General features: G+C 47.9%; 1 protein-coding gene across 1 annotated transcript in view; it reads left to right on the top strand.

The window, feature by feature from the left end:
- The first annotated feature begins 141 nt into the window (after positions 1-141).
- The window catches only part of LOC119455804 (Down syndrome cell adhesion molecule-like protein Dscam2), a 317,386-nt gene continuing 296,560 nt past the window's right edge, over positions 142-20,967 (top strand). Inside the window, exon 1 of the mRNA XM_049668624.1 lies at positions 142-668. The gene's annotated coding sequence lies outside the window, so the exon portion shown is untranslated. The remainder of the gene's footprint in view (positions 669-20,967) is intronic.

Below are 20,967 nucleotides of genomic sequence, written 5' to 3'. Positions count from 1 at the left end.
AGACTCAGTTTGTTTCACGCGCAGGTGTTCCCAGAGGAATGCCTCCTTATAAAACACAACAAGCGATATCGTGTAGGCGCAGAGAAAACAACTCGCATGGGCGCGCAGGAATTCCGCTCCGAAGGGGAGACAGGGAAACCGGCGTCGTGAAAGGGAAGCCGCTGCCCTTGCAGCGCCACCGGAAGTAGCGGCAGCACTCTCAGCCGGCGTCTAACTCTCGGGCGCATGCGCATCGGAATTCAACGTCACATCCTCTTCCGCACCCCCGCCTTCTTCCGCTTTCGTTTGCTTCGCTTCTTGCGCACTCATTTCTTTTTCCTTCTTTCCATCGGCCCCTCTCTCCGGTGCGTGAGTGCCCGTCGGAGCCGCTTTCCCGCCGAGCACCGGCGGCCGCAGGAGCAGCACCGATGGAGAACACGGCGGTGAGCCGCACGGGTGCGTGAAGAAGGGAAGGTGAACGCTGCTCGAGTGCGCGGGCCATGGCTACCTTGCGGCGACACCGTGTTATTGTGGTCCGAGTGCTGGCCGCTCGCCGTAGTTCATGCCCGCTTCGGCCTCCGGCGACATTCGGCGATGTCCAGCCGCAGCGCGACGTGCGTTGACGCGGGAAGGCTTCGTCGGCACGCCCTGATTCCTGCCGGCCTTACCGACGACGTCTCGGATAACAGGTGAGAGGGGAGAAGCCGCCGCCGGCGCTCGTTAGACTCGGGGCCGATCTTCGGGCGTAGCGATATCGCCTGGTTGTACTATCACAGTGCGTGCCCGTCATGGCCTGCATCAACGAGAATGCATTTGGCTCGTTTACGGGCACGGAATGGGCTAAATCTGCTTGAGCCGACCGGTGTGAGTGTCCGTGTACAGGTAGTATGACATCCACCTAGTCAACCGGGTGTCAATACAGGGATTGCGCAACGCTAGTGGACGTCCGGTAGCAGAAAAGGTGTCGACACTGCAAGAAATTTACTGTGTCAAGAAAGCAGTGAAGAAAGACTCGAGTGGGACATAAAACAAATACTTCCCATCGAGCACTTTCTTATATTCAACACAAGCTCGTTCGTCTTAAATGCTCGACAGCGTTTCCAGGTCTTACCTACGTTGGTGCAAATCGTTTGATATCCTAGAAAATCGGGACGCGATTGAGAGATAAAGCAACCGTGCCCACACAGAAAAGAAAACCTGGTTATAATACGCGGAATTCAGGAAGCACATCATATTACACTTGCAAAAAGAAAACAGGGCAGTAGCTAAAGTAATACTTAGTAAAAATGAATAATTTATGCTTTTTTGACTGCGCCAAATGGCAAAATGTTTAATTACATTTAGAAATACTCGAAAGTAAAAATGTTGTTTTCCTTAATGACAGGATATTAACCAACGGCTGCTGCTCCGCGAGCATTGTTACCGCCATTTTTACTTAACTTAAAAAATTTCACAACCGCAGCTCATATGCGTTTCAGGTCGTCATCATAATACTCTATGTCTTTTATTATCCTCCTTTAATTTTGGCGGGGGCCTGCATGTGCGGCTGACAGGCACTATCACAAATTTTTGTGTCAGAATTTAAAGAAGAAATGTATCCATACTAGGCCTTGAAAGGGCTGACAAACTAGACGTGACGCGCTGTCTACGAAGTATTCGTTGAACACTGTCAAACATTTCCTGTCCACGCATTGGATGCACGTAATTGCAACAGGCCCGAAGGATTCCTGTCGTGGTAGGACGCGCATATTTCGTCGAATTCGGCTCTGATCGAAAATGGCATGCAGGGAGCCAGAAAGCGCTGGGGGAGAGAATGCCGCGCCACACAGTATGCCTCAAGCACCACGGTGTGTTTCCTGACGTGTATATTTCACTGGAGGGTGGGGCTGAATGAAACCAGTGTATTTTTTTATTTACAAATACTGCTGTCTCAGTTTCTGAGACATAGCAGTTATTGCTGCTGCTGTTAAAGACCACCAGGAGCGCATAGACTGTCTATGTGTTTGTATGCTAAAGGAGGCCACCGAAACTCGCTCTTTTCAGACCATAGTTCTTATAAAAAATTTCGATCTTTCTCATGGAACAGCTCAAATGAACAGAACCGAGATGACTTTTGAAATCAGAAATAGGCTGTGTTGTGATTCTTATCCTCAGCCTATGTTCACTATAGCACAAAGGCCCTTCTCAAAACTCCCCAACTATTTCATTCCGCACAAACCGCATAGCCGCTTATTTCGCTACCTCATGACATTTTATTCTATGCCCCCGTAATCGTACAATGAAGTGCCATTGGCATTTCTTTTTTCACTTTTCTTTTGTCCTTTAGTTCGCCTTTTACTTTTTCTATGGTAGGCTAGCAAACCAAGTCATCCCTGGTTATCCTTCTTCCCTCTTCTAAATCTTCTCCTGTCTTATAGACCACCGAAAATTTTCTCGGTATCAGCTACCGAGTCTCAAGTTTTCCTTTTTCTCAGCTTGAATATCACCTTCTTGATTTGCCATGTACTTACTGCTGCGGTGTTTCGACCTAAATTTTACTCATATAAGGCACGTCATAGAGCAAACTTTTGCATTTCACCTCGATTTACTTCATGTTTCGCTTGAAGATTATAGAAAGGACGTTGGCAGCACTTGCGTGCAATCACCGCAGTAACAGCAAGATAATAACGTAAATTAGAGCAGCACAATTAGTGGTATTGCTTACTTGTCATTGGTTGAAATGTATGCAGCAACCTATCCCATAGATCGTACATTGTGCCAGGAGGGGTGCCTTGTAGTGAGCGGCTATCTGGACAAAACGTTTGTGTTTCCTCTCGGAAACTAAACGGGAGTGAAGAAAGAGAATGTGGCCACCAATAAAAAATTGAATAGGTTCTGCGGTTTTACGCGCCGAAACCACGATCTGATTACGAGGCACACCGTAGCGGTCGGGCTCCAAATTAATTTTGACCACACGGCGCTCTCTAACGTGCATCCAATGCACGGTCCGTGAGCGTCCTTGGCGTCCATAGGAATGCGGTCACGGCGGCCAGGATCGAACCCTGGAGTTCAGCACGCCATAGCCACTGGGCTATCGTGGCGGGGATTGTCGTCGACAAGGGGTCTGGGCGACTGCGTAGCAATTTTCAACGCTGCATCCGCGACACGGCATAACTTGCACGAGACGCCGAATGCATCGCGGACAGCTCGGAGGAACGTACCGCTTCGCTCTAAAATTAGCGTTGACAAACTCCCGCAGCTGTCCACTCTAGTGCTCGGTCAGCCTGGGCACGCAGCGATGGTCGATGGCCGCACAGTGTCCGAGGCGCGCACGGCGTTTCTTTCCCCTTTCGGAGCGATGGGTGCTTATTCCGCTCTCCGTCCATCTGCCGGTTCCCGATCGATAGCGCCCACGACGCGCGCCGAGCTCTTTGGGCGCGCGCTGCGAATCGCTACGCCGAGGCGGCCGCGCTTTGCCAGGAACCAGACCGCGGCCCAATTGCATTCCGCCGTCTCGCGTTTCTTGCGACCCCTTCTCTTCACGCTAGACGCTTGCCGTTCTTGCTGTCCATCGCGAGCTGTCGTCGGTGTGTGGCCGCGCGCTCTTCTCGTTCGCTCCTCGCCAGGCGTCGACGCTGCTGTGAGTGCTGCGCGGTAATGTTGCAGCGATCATAAATGCCAAATCGCGTTCATTCGAGGTCTTTCGCTAGCTGCCACAAAGGGGCTGTTTGCGGTCATTGCACCGAAACGGCATTCACAGTCGAGTTAATTTGGATTCGAATGCATATTGTGTCCGTTGAGGCTGCCGTGCGCAGAGTATAAAAGTAAACGAAATGCTGCGCAATAAATCAGACTGCAGTAGCTGTAAATTTCTGGAATAAGGAAAAGCTATACATGCTATGGCACCAGTAACAATCATAGCACCCGACCATGGCTGCTTCAACCTGTTGGCTACATTGAGAGCTTTAAATTTTATGTATTCGTACCTCGTGGTGCCATCTGCGTGATCAGCCAGAAGCACAACAAGGAAGAGAGAGGACAATAGCGGCACCCACAGTTGGTGGTCGTCTGAACAAATCACGCTGTTTTGTTCCGTCTGGTAATTATACGTTTCTTTATTATTCTTACATTTTTTATTATTTCTCACCGAACACTCCGGAGTAGCCGGTGGTGCTGGCGTCAGTCCGAAGATGTAGCACACGTAGCGCCGCAGACGTGTGCACAGTCTGATAACGAATGTCTTCATCCAGCTCCCAGCGTAAAGACAACCTTCTCAATGTTTCCGATACAGCGAGCGCGTCCGCGCCGAGCGATACCCCGATAACCGTGGTTATTTGATGTTGGCAGAAACATAAAACAATGCAGTCGTGGCAATTGTTGCGACATATTATAGGTAAACATCGCTAGAGCATTCACGTCAGCTCTATTCAAAATTTTCACATTTTAGTGATATACGAGGTGCTACCCAAAAGTTCTGGGAATTAAGGCTTTAAAAACAAAATGTGTTAACCATAACGCCTAATCAGCACTGTCTTCTTCAAAGTAGTCCCCTTGAGCATGTATACACTGATTCGGGCGTTTCTGCCACAATTCCGTGCATTCGTTGAACTCTTCAGGCGACAGGGTGTTGAGGAGCGCCTGCGATTCCGATTGGATCTCTTAAGCAGTGCCAAACCGACGTCTTTTCAGCCTCAACTTCAACGTTGAGAACAAGAAAATGTCGCAAGGGACGAGGTCAGCTGAAAAGGCTGGGTGCGGCAGTACTTTGATTTGTTTGGAACTGTCGAACAACGAGTGATGTGTGAGCGGGCGTGTTGTCGTGATGAAGAAGCCAGTTGTTGTTCTTCCACTTCTCCGGACGTTTGCGACAAATGCTCTCTCTAAAGCGCCTCAAAACGTCACAGCAAAGCTCGCTGTACATGGTTTGCCCTGGAGGTACGAGATCTTTGCGGACAATTCCATGTAGGGGAAAAAAAAAAACAATGAGCATGGACTTGACATTGCCACGAACTTGATGTGCCTTTGTCGGTCGCGGAGAATTTGGCGATTTCAATTGCGATGACTGCTGTCTGGTTTCAGGGTCGTAGCCATAAACACATGTCTCATACCCGGTTATTATACCGGAGAGGAATGTGGGATTGTCTCCGACTTGTCGCTTCAGTTCTGTACAGACAGAAACACGGTGCAGCTTCTGTTCGTCACGGAGCAGTCCTGGCACGAATTTTGCATAAATGCGCCTCATGTTCAGAACATGCGACAAAATTAGCCGAACTGTGCCGTACGATTGTCCTACAATGTTGCAGACATCCTTCATAGTTACCCTGTGAATTATGATGATAGCCTTACGAACTTCCGCTATCGTTTCCGGGGTTGTGCTCGTTGACGGCCGTCCAGAACGTTCATCGTCGTCAACACGCATTTGACCCTCTTGGCAGCGTTTATGCCATAAAAACATCCTACTTTGGCTCATGCCGTCGACTCCAAACGCGTCCTGTAGCAAACGATGAGTTTCTGCCGCATTTTGGCCAAGTTTAAAACAAAACTTGACGCATGTTCTTTGCTCCTAGACATCTGCCATATTGGTTGCTAAGAAATGCGCCAAATTAGCGAAACATTGGTTGCAAAACAACACTTGGCAAAACAGTACTTCTTTTTAGATGCAAGTCGTTCAGCACACTGATCCGCAAGGCATATTGCTAGCTACATTTAGCGGCGGAAATGTGTTCTCCACTCAGTTTGCCCGTGCTTTTCAAACTCCTGGAACTTTTGGGTAGCACCTCGTAGCTTTAACAGTAAATGTGATGGAAAGACGTATAACTGGCAACCCTTTACTGCTAATAATGTATCACTTTATGGATTTTTTAGTTTCATACATCTTGATATCATGCACAAATGACATTGTTTTCTGCATTGTCGCAAAGCACAGAGCATTTGGTCATTTTATGTACAGGGTGCCGCAAAACTTCCCTCACTATCCAGAAATCAGTTCTAAAAAAAGCCAAATGACCCAAAATTAAGGCATTTCTGAACGTTCTGTCCAAAAAAAGAAGCTGCATGAGTACAGGGTTCAGAAATATCATAGACTCATCGAGCAGATGAAAGCGACCAGGGTTACAAGATGAAAGCGCCTGCTCAAACGCCTCGGCAGCGTGGTACGCTAACGCAGGCGAGGCAGGGTTCAATATCAAAAAGTTTTTCAGCCATCAAATGATGGGATATTGATAGAAAGCCTAAAAAAAGCCTACGTGAGTGGATGGAGGGCCTCAACAGTTTCTCACCCTCAAACAATGACCGTTTTGGGGGCTATCACTTCTAATAGAAAAATGCCCTTGGTTTTCTTGGGAGAGGGATCCTAAGTGAACAGCGCCAATTATCTGGTACATGTCCTGAAGAAGGAGGTCCTGCCTTGGGCCGAAACGCACTTCTGAAACCGTCAGTGGACGTATCAGCAGGATTCCACTCCGGCTCACAAGCCTTCGAATTCGAATAAATGTATACGGCCAAACGAAGAATCTTCATCGATGTCCACTTTTCATTTAATCGCCTTAATTGATTAGACCTGTTCGATTAATCGTTTTCGAGAGTTTGACAGCAGTGTCGCGAAAATTTTGATGTCCTACTGAAATGATGGCGCACAAGCAGTGACTGTGCGGCTGTGGTAGAGCGACCGTCGATTGTTTTTTTCGAGTTCCGAGAGATGCCGAACCGAGCGCTCTTCCCCCACACCGCAAACGCCGCCCGAATCCGGAGGCTCGAAATGCCCTCGCAATTCAAGGCATACAATATGCCGTTGATCGTCGTGCCACTCCCAGTCCACTAAAGACGTGGCACAGCATGCGCGCCGGTTTGCAGCATCTATTTGACATAGCGGTGGAGCTCATGTCTATTCCAGCAAATCTATAGCGCCCGAGCATCTATTCTGGCAAGGTGGTCGCGTGGCCATTCAAGGAAGGTGTCGGTTTCACCGAAGCATCTCAGCGCATTGACATTCCTTCGATTTGTAGGAAAGAGCATATGATTTAAAATCCTAAACTACTAATTTTCTTTTCCCCTGTGCATATTGCAATTTCTTACATATTTCAGTTGTACTTGACCTGTCACTTTTGCGATGTCTGTCATTTTTCTTATTTCTTGTATACCATGTACTGTACAGGGATTCTCTAGTGCCATGTATCTTATTTATTTCTGCACAAAGTGCCATTTTAAAACGCATAGTGTTTATCTTTTCCAAAAGCCACTAGTGCCAACTATATTTAGTCTTTAGCAAGTTAAAGTTTATACACTATTAAACGTTTGTGCACTTGTGTGTCAAACTTGGTTCCACCTCTGAAACATGTAAATATGGCCCTACAAAACTAGATAACTGTGTTTCAACCTTTTATAACTGTCTGGCAAACATTTTCGTTAATCAATTAATCGATGAAAAATACTCCATCGAAAGCGATTAAGCTATTCAAGGCAAAAATGATGAATGATTATTCGTTAATCGAATAACAAAATTAATCGCCCATCCCTATTTCTTAGGGGAGCACGAGGTAGGAGTCCGCTGCAGTACAGCGCTCATTCATATTTCGTTTCGACGTTTGCAGTACGTTGTGTAGCTCTACCTGATAATTCAATGCTAACGCGTTACCGTCGACAGTCATGGTGCGATGGGTTCTGGCGTAATTTCTTGAGTGTGAACCCGCCGTGGTGGCTTCAGTGTTGCGCTGCTAAGCAAGAGGTCGCGGGATCGAATGCCGGCCACGGTGGCGGCATTCTGATGGGGGGCGAAATGCAAAAATGCTCGTGTACCATGTTTTGGGTGCACGTTAAAGGCTCCTAGGTGGGCAATATTCATCGGGAGTGCCTGCTCTTAACCTTGCTGCTCTTAAACTTGCTTTGCACAAACCATTACTGTACTTGATGGAGTGTGCTGTCACCGAGATAGTGATCGAGCCACGACGCAATCTATCGCACCGAAAATTCAGGCTACCGATCAGTCTCGTTCGCACTACCGACAGCAGCAGGCACGATGGCTCATTACAGCGATGAGCATTGTAAAATTAAGTTCTGGGGTATTACGTGCCAAAATCGCAATCTAATTGTTAGGCATGTCGTAGTGGGGGACTCTGGATTAATTCTGACCACATGGTCTTATTTAACGGTCATCGAAGTGCACGAGCTTTTTTGCCCCCATCAATCAATCAATCAATCAATCAATCAATCAAATTTTTTATTATTTCACAAAAAAGGTTTGCAGATAGAGGTATACAGAAGGAGGTCCCATAGTAAAAACTGAATTGGGACCTCCTGTTCATGGTTAACATAAGAGTTACAATGGCAAGAACGGTAGCTGATTGAGTACATTTGCAAAAATGATAAATAATAATACAGACATAAGTAAATAACGATATTAATAGTCAGCAGTGTTGACTATTGAGTGCGTCCGCCGCAGCCGGAATCTCACGCATTGTGGGAATCGATGTAAGCGACGCTCTGCCTCTATACGACAGCCGTGATGACGCGCAGCGAGACGTGTTTGCTCGAGGCGTTGTTGTGGGCCATTATTGGTAGCCTGAGTTAGCACTGTCATTCCCTCACACGGGGTGCCTCGCATCGCAGGCTCAAGTGTCGATTTGCTCGACAGCCGCTTGCGTCTTCACGCTGCGTTGCTTTAGTGCAGCTTTGAGTCTGCACGCCATGCGTCAGTTGTCCGCATGTACACACAAGCTCACACAGTGTTTGTTTTTCACAAATAGCACAAACGTGCTGTACCATAATTTGAATTATAATTTTTACAGTTTGTCCGCAGCTGTTGCCAAGTCTATAGTAGTTGCTTTTGCGGGGCGTTAACGCGTAGTTACAGCCAGATGGCATTGTGTCCATGGCCAGGGAGTTCCAGAAGGCATTGTGGCGACGCCCACGAAGTTCTCGCTGGAAAGGGCTCAGAGACGGCTCTCCCGCATCCTTACCATATACATTACACACGTTCTCAACCACCCCCCGACGCGGCGTGCAAGTCAGCGACAGCAGCGACAAAGGCAGCAGCAGCAGCAGTCATGTCCTTCCACAGGGCACCTGCACATTTTCTAACCTTATTTAGCTGGGATACTATGTATATAGAGTGCCGGTGGCGTGATGTGCATTCCTCTCCTTGTGTATTACTGATTTCTTCTATAAGAAACATGCAAAAAACGTAGCATCACGTTCCCTTTCATTTATATAATACAGTAATTATTTTGTGCATTATTTTCTCAACCAATACTGTTAACTTTCTCCTCAGACTTAAAGCCAACACAATTGAAACGTTGGCCATAAAATAGAAACAAAAGTCTGTGCACCAATATCTGGCACGACGTGAGCGTTGTGTTTGAAACTGAAGTAACTTTCCAGCTGTCGGTATGTCAGACCTTACTTACTGCTGCCAAGAGCTCTTTGCTGAGAATGAATTAATTTGGAGCTTTATTTGTGCAAGGTTGAAGTTGAATTGTGCCCAGAGTACCCGCCGGATACAGTAATCAGGCAATCGTGGACGAAGCCCTGGAAGAAGTTTTGTTCTCAAGGAGCGTGCTGGTCTGGGCTCGTTGGTACATCGTTAGGACGGGAACAAACAGCGCGAGGACGGGATGAAGAGGTTTACTGCATTCCCTGCAATAAACCAGTGGTTATTAGTTCAGCGCCTTGTCTGTCGTACTCACTTCGTCCCATCCTAGCGCCGTTTGTTCCCGTCCTAATTTTGTCCTCAATGTCATTTTGCCCAGTCCAATGTTGTGAGCAAGCAGCCAATGTTTTCGTGCGTAAGTATTATTCAGAAGTAAGCTTAGAATCTAATCAATTATAAGTAAATATAGTCTGGAATTTTGCAGGTCAAAGCTTTGATGCGGTAATGAGGCACTCCGTACTGGTGCATGGGGAACCCCGGCATAATTTTGACCTACTGGAGTTCCTTAACGTGCACCTAAATCTAAGCACACGGGAGTTTTCGCGTATCCCCCCTCGAAATGTGGCCGTGATCCAACCCGCGACATCGAGCACAGAAGTGCAACGTTTTAGCCGTTAGAAGTTTATCGCCCGCTGTACTGGGTAGTGCTGTCCTTTCACTTTTCAAGCCATTTTCTTTTTCCGTTGTTCTTTCGCGTTCGAAGCTGCGAACGCTATGCGTAGCCGAGCTGTGCACTCCCCTCGTTCCCTGCAGCGGCTGCCTCTGGATGGAGAGAGGAGAAAACGTACATACTCGCGAGGAATGCGAAAGGGGCTCGGTTAGCCTCGGCTTCCTGCTTCACGCAAGCAGAAAGGCGCCGAGCCACACGGCAAACACGCGAGCGCATCGTGGCTGCCGCCGCCACCACCGGTGGACGAGGCACCAGGCGCGTCGCCGCTGGCACGCGCGGCTTGCCGCGGACGGCTGAGTGAACGAACGCGTCAGTCCTGGCGCGAAAGCTGCGCCGCGATTGATGGCGGGATTTCATGAGGCTGGCGCTTGAAAGAATGCAGCATTATCCCTGTGGGGGTTCAACCTTTTTCTTTTCTTCGTGTTTCGCTTCGCGAAACGGTGTTCGCGAAAATCAACTGGTCGAAACTTTTTTTGCAGCGAAAGGAAGCGTAGCCTTGCCGCCAAATATTTAGCAAATGCGGAGTCAAACAGCAGCGGCGTCAATTTACGTGCGTCGCCTGCGCTTCTGCGTCACATGACTCTTTTCTCCCCCCTCTTTTTTGTGACCGCGCCCTCTTCAGCATGGTCAGCGTTATCAGACAGGAAAGACAGGCTGCACACGCGGAGCCCCTCAGCACAACGCCTTAACTTGGACTATGCTAACCTTTATTAACAATTAGCTTGCTATCTCTAACGTACTCCGAACGCTAACTGGGAATTGTACAAAAACGTTATGACTGACCTAAAAAGCAAGTACATTCCTACTGTCTTTGTAAAATCGGACTCTCAAAATAAATGGTTGAACAAGCGCCTCAAATCTTCCTTAAACAGAAATAAATGCCTTTATAGGAAGGCCTCAATGGCAAATAACATTAATACATGGGTATGATACAAATTATGCGCTAATAAACATATAAAAGAATTCAGGGCTGCTAACGATAAATTCTTTAGTTGTAACTTGCTTTCAATTCTGCAATTTCAACTTGATTTCAATTCAAGCTACAGCAAATCTTGCTGGATCGTCTTCCCCAAATCACAACGTTATCACCTGAATCTTGAAGGCAGCTTTGGGAACCCGATAAAAGTGAGCATTGCGCTTCAGCCATGAATGATTATTTTGCATAAGTCGTTTCACCTACAAACGATCATCTTATTGCTTATAGAAATTGCTTATATGAGCGTCAAAATGTCATGCTACAGGCCTGCAACCGCTGGCAAAAAGTGATTTGTACTTCGAGACGTTATCAGGTAAGGACAGCAGTTTACAGGTCCTACGGCGCGCTTAGGGTGATCGACTGCTGATCTCCAGGACGACGCTCGCATTTTGAGGGAGAAGAAATGCAAAGCGCCCGTGTGCCGTACGATGTCAGTGCGCGTTAAAGAACCCGAAGTGGTGGAAATTATTTACCGACCTTTACCGTGATGATGATGACTATGATGATGATGATGATGATGATTTATTGGCATCCTCTTTGAAACGGGGCGGCGACAAATAGTCACCTAGCCTGCTTGATTTAATCAGGTATACTATACATGTTGTTTATCTAGCATTTTGATATACCTCTCATTAATCTTTTTCTTTTTTTTTTCAAAATTTACCTTGTACCGCTACCTATGATTTTAAGAGATCAGTTCGTATCAATCTTTTCCCTGCTTTTTTTTCCCCCACCAGTACTCTAATCGTCTCCTGCTTATCTCTACGGCTGATCGATTGATGTTTCGTTCCGCTTGAAACTCAAGCGCTTCTGGAAGTTGTACGTTACCTACAGTTCTCGCTGGGTGAATCCCGTAGCATTCCATTAGGATGTGTTGAGTGGTCTCCGGATCTTTACTGCAGCATACACATGCCTCATCTAGTTCCGAATATTTGCTCCGGTATGTTTTGGTCCTTAGACAACCGGCTCGAGCCTCAAATAGCAAGGCACTGCCCTGTGTGTTATCGTACAGATTTTCTCTTCTAATTTCTTCCTTCTCATTCTTGTAAATCTCCATTGTCCTTTTTGTTTCCATTCTTTGCATCCAATTCGCTGTCTCTGTTTCTCTCACTTTCTTTCTGATGACTCCTGGTTGTCTATTTACACTTTTATTTAACCTGTACTTGGTGGAGAACTTTCGTGACCTCTTCCTCCATTCTGTGTCCACGCTTTTCATGTACAGATACTTGTGCACTTTAGCCGCCCATTTATTTTCCTCCATTTTCCTGAACCTTCCTTCAAAACTAATTTTGCTCTGTGCTTCTCTGACTTCAAAGAGGCCCAACCCATGTCACCCTGCACTGCCTCATTTGTGGTATTACCGTTGGCTCCCAAAGCCAACCGGCCTACTGATCTTTGGTTAACTTCCAACCCCGACAAGATATACGATTTTAAGCATAGAATGGCATTTGCGAACGTTAGCGCTCTGTCAACAGCGCCGCCCCGCGGCATCGGCGCGCTGTGGAGTCACGTTTGCGCCGCCGGTATTCACAACTCCCCATTCTTCCTACGTCACACCTCGAAGAAAATGGCAGAATGTCCAGAATAGGGGCTCTATTCTGGACATTCGGAAAATGCGTTCATTATGGAAAATGCGTCCATGTATAAAGCAGAAAAGCACTAATGTTGTTCCGAACGCTGCCACCGACGGGTAATTTCTTTCGTTATTGTGCAGCGAACGGTGTACTATTGTAATCATCGTTTGCATTGCCAACGCGTCGCTATAGACACTGCGGCAGGCCAGCAGTCGGTTCGCGCGAACAGTTTCTGTGCTTAAGAAGGGGCTTTGACAATCTGGACCTTGGTTGAAAAATAACACCGCCGCACTGCTCAGTCCCTCGGGGGGGGGGGGGGGGGGGAGGTGCAGTACCGGCTCCTGCATGCAGCTGTCGAAATAGGGATTGGCAGTTTACGAAGATAGATTGCGAAGTTTACGAAGTTAATGTTTATTTAATTATTCGTTGCACAGTACTTTGTTGAAAATGACGAGTTTACAAAGTGATGAAGCCGTTTGAAGCCAGAAGGGCGAAGTTATAGGCAAATCCATGTTACTTCCCATAATTCCCCTGCTGGCCGAACCACCCCGATTGGAGCTCCCGCAGACACTAGCGCTGGAGTTCCCTCTACTAATTATTTGTATGAAACTCTATCATCATCACCAGCAGCAGCAGCCTTCATGAAACTCTATGCGACTGGGCATATGTGTCACTGGGCTTTAGTTTTCTTTCAATGTTATATATATAGAGAGAGAAGTGTAATGATACGAAATTCAGATAGGTTGGCCTGAGGTACATTCCCCTAGCCATCTATATCTACTCTGTGTTGGGGGAAGGGGGAAGAGAGAAGCGTATGATGGGTGAGGATGACGAGAGAAGGAGGATGTAAAAAAAATATAGCAAGCGATTTGGTCTATACTCAAAGCCTACAGTCCAGGTCATTGAAAGTGCAATGCCTTTCTCTGACGTCGCAATGCGTGAAATTCAGTTCAGCCATGATAGCATAGATAAATAATCAATTCCCTTTAATTCTCTTTGTCTGCCGGTTGTGACCATATCAACCTCAAATGTTAAAAAATACGAATCCAATCTCAAGCGAAATAATATGTCTACTGTTTACGCAATCATTAAACACCGGTGATGTACTCCACGATTGAAAAAAGCTAAAGTCATCCTAATTCACAAGCCAGGCAACCCTTCCAGTGCAGCTGACTATCGCCCAATATCATTGATGAGCGTGCAGTCGAAACAGCTCGAGCACGTCATATATTTCATGTCATATATTGCAAATACCTACAAAGATTCCACAGCTACCTTGGTTCTCCACAAGAAAAGTAGAACGTTACCTATCAAGAAAGCGGTCAGGCATGGAGACACAATCTCTCCAATACTATTCACTGCATGCTTAGAAGAAGTATTCAAGCTCTTAGGCTGGGAAGGCTAAGGAGTGAGGATCAACGGGGAATACCTCAGCAACCTTCGGTTTGTAGATGACATTTTCCTATGCAGCAACAATAGGGACGAATTACAACAAATGATTGAGGACCTCAACCGAGAAAGTGTAAGAGTGGGGTTGTAAGAACAGAAGACAAAGATAATGTTCAATAGCCTGGCAAGAGAACAAGAATTCAGGATCGCCAGTCAGCCTCTATAGTCTGTAAAGGAGTACGTTTACCTAAGTCAATTACTCACAGGGGACCCTGATCATGAGAAGGAAATTTACAGAATAAAATTGGTTTGGAGTGCATACGACAGGCATTGTCAAATACTTACTGGGAGCTTAGCACTGTCGTTGAAAAGAAAAGTGTACAATCATTGCATTCTACCGGTGCTAACATATGGGGCAGAAACTTGGAGGTTAACAAAGACGCTCGAGAAGAAGCTAAGGACATCAGACATATGTACGCCCAAAACTTGAATATACTGCCAGTGTCTGGATTCCCTCGCAGTCTTACGTCATTAATGCCCTACAAGCTATACAATATTGTGCTACGCAGTTTATCTCCTCAGAATTTACCCCGGCATCTAGCGTTAATGCACTTAAGCACACTTGTGATCTAAAACCAATTCAGTCGCGTCGAATCATTTGCCGCCTCTGCCTTTTGCACTGCTTTCTTTTTTTTTCACAGCGCGCAGTCTCGGTACCTATTGCTCAAACCACCATCAAGAACATTATCTGCTTCTTAATCACTGTCAACTATAGCGCAACTTTGTGGACGTCCGGAATGAACGACTCATTTTCACAGCGAAGCTGTTTACCTCTGGCCCCCGTATGCATCCCCCGAATGCGTTCCCAGGTGGGGTATCCTGGGAGGGTGACGTCCGTATTGTCCGTATCACGGCGCGCGGACAGGAATGGAGACGGGTAGAAGAGAGGGGGAAAGAGTGGGGAGACAGCGCCTCTGCACGTGGCCTACGCTTCTGGGGTTATAACGTCACGCGCGTCGGAGGTGCCGGCGCGGCTGCAGCAGCGGTTGCAGCAGATGCGTGGGAGGTGCGGTGGCGACGCTTGCGTCGGTGCAATGTGCTGCCGTATGAAAACAAATGTATGAATTCATAATGTATGTAGCCCATGTATGCAGCCTAAACAGCCTCACTGGTAATCCGTCCCCATATGAATGTTGCCTCCCAAAAGTTTCTTACCCTGTGCTATCGCCTTGTGCAACACCCCTTCTGGGAGCATCGCCTCATGCAGCGCCCGAACGTCTTTCGGACAGTTGCTATCCAGTCAGATTTATTAAAATGCAACCCTCGTCATTACGCCCTTCTAACTTACACTAACACCGCTAAATTGCTAGCACATACAATTGTTCTGTGTTTTTTAATGAAACCATTACCTTATGACTTCACATTTCCTCACTATAAATTCTGCATGATTGTTATATGCTTGAATTATAAACTTACTATTGTGTAATTACTCTTAACTACTATATTTCTTCGCTTTCGCGTAGTTTTCTGTGACAACATAGTAATGTGTTTGAGTTACATACCAACTTACTCTTGCGTAATTGCTGTCACCATTCCTATGTTTTTCAGCCCGTGTATTTACTTTACGATCGTGGTTGTACTACCCTGTATTTGCCCCTGCCTTGTCCATTGTTGTAAATTTAACTTCGTCATCCATCTCTCATCATGCCGTCTTCACTCCATCGTTATCACACAGCATAACCACCTTTATCATTCAGTTAATGTCATTCCTTCTTGGTCATTCTATAGTAATCATGCTGTCGACACTCAATCGTCATTATGCCCTCGTAGTTGTCATGCTGTCGCGTTCGTGCCCTCGTTGTCACTCCATCATTCGACTCTCGTCATGCCATCGTCGTCATAACGCCATAGTCATTATACTGGCTTCATGACGAAGTCCGTAGTCAATGTCGTCAAACGCTTGTAGTCATCTCATTGTCTTCATATCGTCATGCCATCGTTGTCATCATCGTCGTCACGCATTCGTTATTCAATTCAATTCGCTTTATTTCTCAGAAAATGAGGAGAGAGAAAAAGATTTCTGGAGAGGTTTGCCCGCTAAAAGCTGCTGTTAGCAGCTTTACAAGGTCGGTAAACCCTTACAAGGCAGATGGCAAGAATGACAGGCATTATTGTACATAAATTCAAAAACATGAACAACAAATATACTGACCCTTACGTACATTGATTCTTGTTGTGTTTATACACTAGAAAAAGACTTCTAGTACGACATGGAATTTTTCATTTTCAAATAATTTACATATGACACAAAGTAACAAAAGAAAAATCAGTACCAAGCCAAATGCACATCAAGTATGCTAGAACGTGAACACAGAAATACTAATACCCTATGTTTACGAAGTACATGTGTAGTTGTTACAAGAAATTCATGGTATGCTTGTACTGGTTAAAGGGCAACTCCGGCGATTTTTCGGTGTCAACGGATGTCGATGAAATTCGCTGGGTCTGTTCCTATGAATACCTCCGTCATGCCCTAAAAAAATCAGGCTTGAAAGTTGCACAGATTTTTTACAAATGAATTTAATTTAATGCCTCGAGCACCCTACCTTACCTCCTCCTCAGTTATAGGCCACATTGTGCATGACGTCAGGAATGGTCCACGCAGAGCATGCCGGGATCATGCAGACGACAGCGACGAGAGCGTGCAGGAGTCGACGATCGTGAGCTAGTGCTTGGTGTGAGATGTTGCTGTCGCGAGAAGTTGCATTCCCTGTGGACGGGCAAGTGATGCAGGGGTGGCAAGCGGTGTTGCGTTGTTGGCTGCACGAACTTCAGCCCTCGTCATCCGCAAACACAGTTTGAGCCGATGCCGATCGCGTTCAGCCGAGGTTAAGCCTATCACAGTGGCCGAGTTCGTGCGTCTGCTGCTGACGGACCAGACCCACTGATATGAAGCTAATTAAGCTATTAGGATGAGGAAAGCTGCTTCTGTAGTTCAGTTTTGACCATACGGATTTGAAATAAACCATTCCTCATTTCGTACAGTGCACACGCAAAAAGCTAGAAGCGACAACACGACGCGCAATCAACATCCGTATACGTTGCCGTTCTCGAATGCCGCCAGTCGCATTCGCCGGCGCTTCCCTAAATGAAATGTGACTACGCAAATCCCTGGGTGTATTATTACCTATTGTTATGCTGACTCATTATTTAGCTTACGAGGTGCACTGTTTGCCTCGTATCCCAAATGGGCAGCAAGCGGAGGCCCCTTCGATACAGCATGCGTAAACAACCGTCTCGTTCAGCTGCCAACGATGTCATACTTCGTGACATCGGCGTTTCCGCGAGAAAACTATACATTCTATAAATGAACGATCATACGCTCAATGTCCTAATCTATGTCTACTTTACGGAACACTAATTGTGTGCATGAAGAGAATACGAAGAATGATAAGCCGGCTGCACAACGCTTCCCTACTACGGTCTCCCGCTCGCTGTTTCCGAAGGTCTGTGGTCGCACGTATCAGCGCGACACAGAGTGATGTACCGGTGCTTACACGCACAAAATATACGTGTTTTGATATGTTCTGACATTAATTGATTACGCCGATGAGCGGCTATCTCAAGCGAACGACGTACGAGTGGTCGCTGTACCTGCCGATGTAAACAAATGCACCGGCCGGTGCTTTGGACTGTCAGCGGCGTTCTTGTGGGATACAAATGCGGGAAGTCGTGCTCCACATCTTACAGTGAGCATGCGAAGCGGTTTCCTGAGAGGGGTAAAACACCTTAAATAGCAAGCAGCACGTATATCAGTGGTTAGGGCTATCCCTTGGTCTTCATGTCGCAGCGCGATATGTTGCGCATGGGTGCAGGCTCTAGTGGTGGAGGACGGCGATTCGTGGCTATTGAATTCGTCTGAATCATAACTGTCACTGTTTGACAGATCCGAATAGGTGGTGCAGCTTGCAATGTAGCCCGAAGGTCCCCGAAAGTCCGGAGCGGTCACGAATAAGCTGAGCGTCTGCTCTTCGCCGGTTTCGTCGCCCCGCGGGCGAGACCGGCATGCGTTGCGCCTTCCCCGCCGAGGATCCATTCGTGACGTCACACGCAGAGGTTCGCTTGGCTGCTTGCTCAGATTTCGGTTTCGTTTTCGCACTTTTTTGCTTATTTAAAATTATTTTCGATTTTGCGGAACAATTCTCCTATCAGGTGCGTCACAGGAGGGCCTCGGAAAGCTAAATATTTTATTAGCTCGACATGGTCAAAAAATCGCCGGAGTTGCCCTTTTAAGTGTGTGTTGGGACACGCTGCAAGGCTGAGCCAAGCGAGTACAGGCAACACGCATCCCAAACAACAACTGAACTTTTATTCACCCCGAAGCTCTTAAGAAAAGTGACGTGTCCTCGCGCATGCGCTCTTGGCATTGCCTACGGAAGCGCCGTTTCGTGGCGCTACAATACTCCCCCCTAGTGGATGGGTCCACAATGAGCTGCGGTTCATAAGTTCATTCGCAACGGAGGTCTTGTGCGCCGTCCACTCCGTGTGAACCTTTCGACGACTGGTTGAGCCGGTTCAGTCTGTTCTGCTGGTAGTCCTTGTGGCTGTAGAACTCGAGCTGACGAACGCAATTCACTGCTGCTGTCCACATGCGCTGGTTTTACGCGGTCAAGCGAAACAACGTCGTGACGGCCACCTCGGTCGATCGTGATGTGCTTTTCTCCTCGTTTCACCACCTTGAACGGCCCATCATACGGGGGCTGGAGTGGACGCTGTACGGCGTCGTGCCTTACAAACACGTGAGAGCAGGAGGAGAGATCACTGTGGACGTGGACAAGCCGTGGTGCTGGCAGACGCGGAGGGACAGCGCGTAGCTTGCTCATAATGTCCCGCAGTCGCAGGGCGTAATCGTTGTTGGCCTGGGCGTTTGCGTTTTTACTGTCAGCGACAAACTCCCCCGGAAGGCGAAGTGTTGAGCCGTATACGAGTTCAGCCGAGCAGTGGCCAATGTCCGCTTTCAGAGCCGTCCTAATTCCCAATAAAACCAGGGGTAGCGCCTCTACCCAACTGTGACTTGAAGCTGCCGTCAGGCTAGTCTTTAGTTGGCGATGAAACCTTTCCACCATACCGTTGCTGATGGGATGGTAGGCCGTGGTTCTGATGCGCATGATTCCTAGGAGCCGCGTGATGTTCCCGAATAGGGCAGACTCGAATTGCGTTCCGCGATCCGTTGTCACTGTTGATGGAACTCCGAATCGCGCTACCCAGTGGTAGATGAAAGCGCGGGCCACAGTGTCGGCGGTCATATCTGGGATGGGGACGGCCTCCGGCCACCGCGTGAAGCGGTCTACGCAAGTTAGTAAGTAGTTTTGCCCTTGGCAATACGGAAATGGTCCCACAAGGTCCAAATGTACATGGGAAAATCGAGTGTCCGGCTCGGGGAACGATCCTAAGGGGGTCACCGTATGGTGCTGAACTTTGGAGCGCTGACATGATATGCACTCCCGTGTCCAACGTCGGACATCCCGGTTTATTGCGGGCCACACGAACCTATCTGTGCACAGCCGTTGAGTGGCTCGAATCCCCGGATGCGAGAGGCCGTGCAGCAGTTCATAAATGTTGCGGCGAAGATCATGGGGCCCGAACGGTCTGGCCCTACCTGAGGACATGTCACAGCATACAGATCCTGTCGGTCCATCCACCCATTGTAGCTTCAAGGCGCTGGTTGTTGACTTCAGTAGGTGTTTCAACTCCCTGTCGCTGTGTTGAGCGGTCGTTAGTGCGGTGAAGTCAATGCCGTTTGGTAGGCTGATGGCGTTCACTGGGCTGCGCGAAAGAGCATCTGCCGCTGCATTGTCCTTCCCGCTGACATGTCGTATATCCGTCGTGAATTCTGCGATGTACGACATTTGGCGGAGCTCTCGTGCCACGTGTGCACCCGTGTCTGAGTTGATCGCGCGCAATGCGTAAGTCAGCGGCTTGTGATCCGTGAGTACAAAAAATTCTCGCCCTTCTACATAGTGGCGGAAATGTCGTATAGCAGCGTATATGGCCAGGAGCTCCCTACCAAAGGTGCTGTACCGTCGTTCGGGCGGGCTCAATTTTCTGGAGAAGAAGGCAATCGGACGCAACCTCCCGCTCGACTTCTGCTGCAATACGGCTCCAATAGCTGCGTCGGAGGCGTCCACCATTAGGCATTGCGGAACCCCGGGCTGTGGGTACACGAGCAGAGCGGCATTCGCGAGAGCCTCCTTAAATGCAGGAATGCTTCAACGGCTTGGTCGTTCCACTGAATGGTGCTTGCATTAGTCCCCGATGCTGCTAGTAGGCTGTGCAGCGGGTGAAGGATGTGGGCGCACTTTGGAACGAACCTACGGTAGAAGTTTACGAGTCCCAGGAACTCTCGGAGCTGGCGGATGGTTTTTGGCTGTGGAAACCGTCGTACTGCTTCGACCTTGTCCTGATGTGGTTGCACTCCCGCGCTTGAAATGCTGTGGCCCAAAAATGGTAGCGATGGTACCCCGAACACGCACTTGGCCATATTGATAACGATCCCGTGCTCTGCCAGTCGCTGTAGTACGCAGCGTAGATGACCCTCGTGCTCTTCGGGCGTGCGGCTAGCAATCAGCAGGTCATCCAGGTAAACCTTGCAGAAGTCGAGGCCCCGGACAACGCCATCCATAAACCGTTGAAAAGTTTGGCCTGCATTCCGTAAGCCGAAAGGCATCCGTAGAAATTCGAACATTCCGAATGGCGTTGTTATTGCAGTCTTGGGAACATCCTCTGGTGCTACCGGTATCTGATGATATGCTCTCACCAGATCTATTTTTGAGAAAATGTTAGCGCCATGCAAGCAGGAGGTGAGGTCGTGGATGTGCGGCACTGGGTAACAGTCCGGTACAGTCACACGGTTTAGTGCCCTATAATCCCCACAAGGACGCCAGTCGCCGCCTGTTGATTTGGGGACCATGTGAAG

Source organism: Dermacentor silvarum, chromosome 6, assembly GCF_013339745.2.
Source record: "Dermacentor silvarum isolate Dsil-2018 chromosome 6, BIME_Dsil_1.4, whole genome shotgun sequence".
Classification (NCBI taxonomy): domain Eukaryota; kingdom Metazoa; phylum Arthropoda; class Arachnida; order Ixodida; family Ixodidae; genus Dermacentor; species Dermacentor silvarum.
Note: the sequence above shows the minus strand (reverse complement) of the source record. Positions and strands in the feature narration are given on the sequence as shown.